Source organism: Takifugu rubripes, chromosome 6 (genome assembly GCF_901000725.2).
Source record: "Takifugu rubripes chromosome 6, fTakRub1.2, whole genome shotgun sequence".
NCBI lineage: Eukaryota > Metazoa > Chordata > Actinopteri > Tetraodontiformes > Tetraodontidae > Takifugu > Takifugu rubripes.
The window spans coordinates 11,703,113-11,706,909 of NC_042290.1; positions in this window are offsets into that span (position 1 = coordinate 11,703,113).

Below are 3,797 nucleotides of genomic sequence, written 5' to 3' on the forward strand. Positions count from 1 at the left end.
TACGAGTGGAGCGGGCGTGGCCTAGTGGAGTAAATGGGGGGGGGGGGGGGGGGGGGGGGTGGGGGGGGGGGGGGGGGGGGGGGCAAAAAGTTGAGCTGTAATATTAAACAAGCCAGACGCAGAAGTATTGTGTCTGCGCCCGATCCCCTGGATCTGATCTCGGGAGAAAAGGGACGGCAGGAGCCGCTGAGGTCCATCAACGCAGCGTGAACGTCACAGGTCCTCTCCTCTCCATCGTGCACGCTCGCTGTAAAACGAGATGACGCGCACACGCTGAGGGATGCCACCCGCTTGACAAACATTTGGTGCATTTGGGCGCACAAATGTCGCCTGCGTGTCCCGCAGCCTGCGCGCCGTGCTGGACCTCCCAACCAAATGGGAGGGGAGCACTAAACCCAAGGCCACAACAGGCGGCTATACATATGAAACACCTATGAGACTATAGGTGGGTTGTTTAAATCATAAACTGCGGATATATTCCAGCTGTTTTTTTCCTTCTGGGACTAGACTGTCGGATTTAAAACAACAAAAGCCCAGCGCTACTTCCTTTTTGCAAGTGAAAAGAGGTGACGCTGTGTGCAGATTGACACGCTGGTCTGACTCCCCCCTCCTCCACCACCGTGGGAACTGGGTGCTTCTGCGTGTGTGTGCGCGCGCGCGTATGCGTGCGTGTGAGAGGGAGAGAGGGGTGCACGCTGACAGTCAGAAAGAAAGCCTGTGGCCGTGACACTGGCTGGAAACCGTCCAGCAGGTAGATCCCAGCCCGGTTCTGCTGGGCTCGGAGGCCCCCAGCCCTGCTCCATCTCACGTACGCGACGCGTTCACGGAGCTGCTTTCTGCTCTGGTGGTTCGGTGGCTTTCACAATGTCCTCTTTTTCTCACAGTCTGAATTTTTCAGACAGCCTCCCCGTGAAGGTCACGTCTCAGTAAACATCACCACAGTTTTACTGAAAAAAGGTAACGTCAACACGGCTGCAGGAACCATTTTCACAGCCCAAGTTCTCATCTCAGCAGTGTGATGAACACCAAATAGGTCAAATAGGAAGGACACCAAAACAGACCAAAACACCCATTTAACACACGTTATACACAAATCAAACTAGTTTCAAAAACATGTATGAATATGAAGTGTATTTTGTATAAAGAGGCTGTGGAAAAAGGATACAGCCAAATATTTAAAATGGGACCAACCATGCAGCCGCTCACAACTATTATGAACCTGTTTACCTGTGGAATTGTCCCAACAGGGGTGTTTAAGAGTCCTCAACTTTCCCTGACTTTTGTTGTCGCTGCCTTGAGTTGTTTGAAGTGAGCTACTGGAACAGAACCCTGAGGGAACGCCGAACTCCGAAAAACATGTCAACATCCTCCCCGGGACACCGTGGCTGTCAGTGAGCCGGGCCAGAACGTGATGGTGCTCAGATCATCCATGCACGGGAAGAGACACACACACAACACAAACCCAGTCAAACATCAGGACTAGTGGACAGGTGGTTCACATCATTTGGGGTCCAGTAAATGTCCCCGGTTGGAATTTCATTGTGCATTTTGGAACAAATGGCCACAAACTCAACAGACCTCGGCGTTATTAATTAGCAGTTAAAGTGTTGGTGAGACCGTTGGCCCGTGACCTCTCTTGTTGTCATGTGTCTTATGGTAATCTGCAGTTTGTGTGTTCTGGATATTTGTCATAGGCTCAGTGGACAATAGGACCTAATCCCATGGATTTTGGACCCAGCACTCAAAACGTAGAGCTCCATCAGGAGCACATTTCTGCAGTATGTGTTGCCTCTTTGCTTTTTTGTTGCACAGGAGCAAAGTTCTGACACATTAACGACTGCGTGGAGAGCCCAACACCCGCTGAAGGAAGTGCTCTCTCTGATATTTTATTCTTTTCTGCTGTCACGCACGATGGACATCTTTTAGAGGACATCTGTCCAGCATCAGGACTCCGGCTGCAGCGCGTCTGGAAGCCGGGAAACAGCAGCCAAACCTTTCTCTGGATGAGACGCGTTTCCCCTCCAAATCGTGACATTTGATCTCCTCTGGCGGAACCGTGCACACAACTTGCGTGAGAAAAGTAAAAACCAGACGCAGATTAAATACAAGAAACAATCGGATTCATGTCAACAGACGCATATAAACACAGTTGTACCGAAGGCTCAGAAGCCACGTTCGTACAGCTTCAATTGGCCCCTGTGTGCGTGCGTAAAAGCACGATTTCCAATATTGTATCCGAATCTCTGCGCGGCTGGAAAAAAAAATCTCTGATTGAACCCGTTCGTCTAAATACGAGGTGGTTTGCTTCTATTTCTGCAGACATCTCTTTGTTCTGCTGCTGCGCGCCGATAAACAAGACATTTTTTTGTCCGGTAACACAGAAAGAACCCGGAATAGATCGAGTCACAGCCGTGCGCTGCCGCCGTGGAGTGGCGCCGGGAGGCGGGAGGGGGGTGGGGGGGGCAGCTGGCTGGAGCAGACGGAAGAGTCCGCTGCACAAACGCACCCCCGGAGAGGAAAGGAAAGTCAGAAAAGGGCAAAATACAAGAGGATTATGGCGAAATCATCACCTCTTTAAAACAGACAGTTGTGTAAAAGATGCTTTTATTTCTGTGCTGTAGGAGAGAGAGAGAGAGAGAGAGAGAGAGAGAGAGCGAGCGGGAGAGAGGTGACGTATCATTACGGGGGAGGGGCTCCCGGGTCCCGATTCATTCCGGGCACCACGTGTTCCCCGAGCGTGGGAAAGAGGCGAGCTTTTCTTCCCAGCAAAGAAAGAGCAAGGATCAAATAACACGGTGTTGCACCAGAAAGCTCTGCGCTCTGCACAGAGGACAGAGCTGCGACCACCCGGACAACACGCACGCACACAGCCAGGGGTGTCGGCTTCATTCACGGAAATAAAAATTGGTGATTCTACAGTAGGGGCAACACTCGTGTTCCAGTTAGAGGAACGCGTCACGTTCTGTAATCACCAGGTAATCATCAGTCCACCAAACCCCGAAAGAGCCAAGAAGAAAAAGAGTTTTCTTTTCCACAACAGACACACTGGTTATGCTGGAGGTCTCCCTCCTGGAGACACCCCCCCCCCCAGAATTCACCTGATCAGATGAAAAATGCTGCAGCCTGTTTCCAGAAACTCTAACCTGCAAATTCATCCAGAGCGCGACTGTGAAATCAGACATGATTGGACTCTTGAGCTCTCCTCCGTATCTCAGTTTGCTAAATTTCTCCTTTCCTGCAGGATCTTCTCACACAGAAGGTTCTTCTTCACCCCCTCTGCTGCTGCTGGCACTTTTAGACCAAAGAAGCCGGGAAACGGTGGAATATTCCCACCTCGGAGCGGCTGTATAAACCCAGCCGGTGAAACATATGCACGGCGGTGATTCACCACATGAGCTGTCATTGGAAATCCCTGTGGTTTTTTTGATGCACGTTAAGAAGTCGGTTAAATAAAGTGCACATATGGTTACAGTTAGGGTTTCTTGGATTTTATGGGCGCAAAACTCTGACTTCCAATGCAGTCTGGACCAAATGTGCTGGTCCAGAAAATACCAGAAGGTCTTTAATTGCTCACTTTTCCACATTAGATCTTTAAAAACCCTGGTGGGCATCTCTCCTATTTTTGCATGATCCAGAGAGGGACAGAAGCAGCCGAGAATATGTGAAGGGATTTAGGTGAAACTTCCAAAATCATGGGTTTCTGGCCTCCAGTCTGCCCCCTAAATGACATCAGTGCAGCTAAAATGAGCTCACACCGCTCGTTAAAATCCCTTTTCCCAAACACACCAGCAGAATTC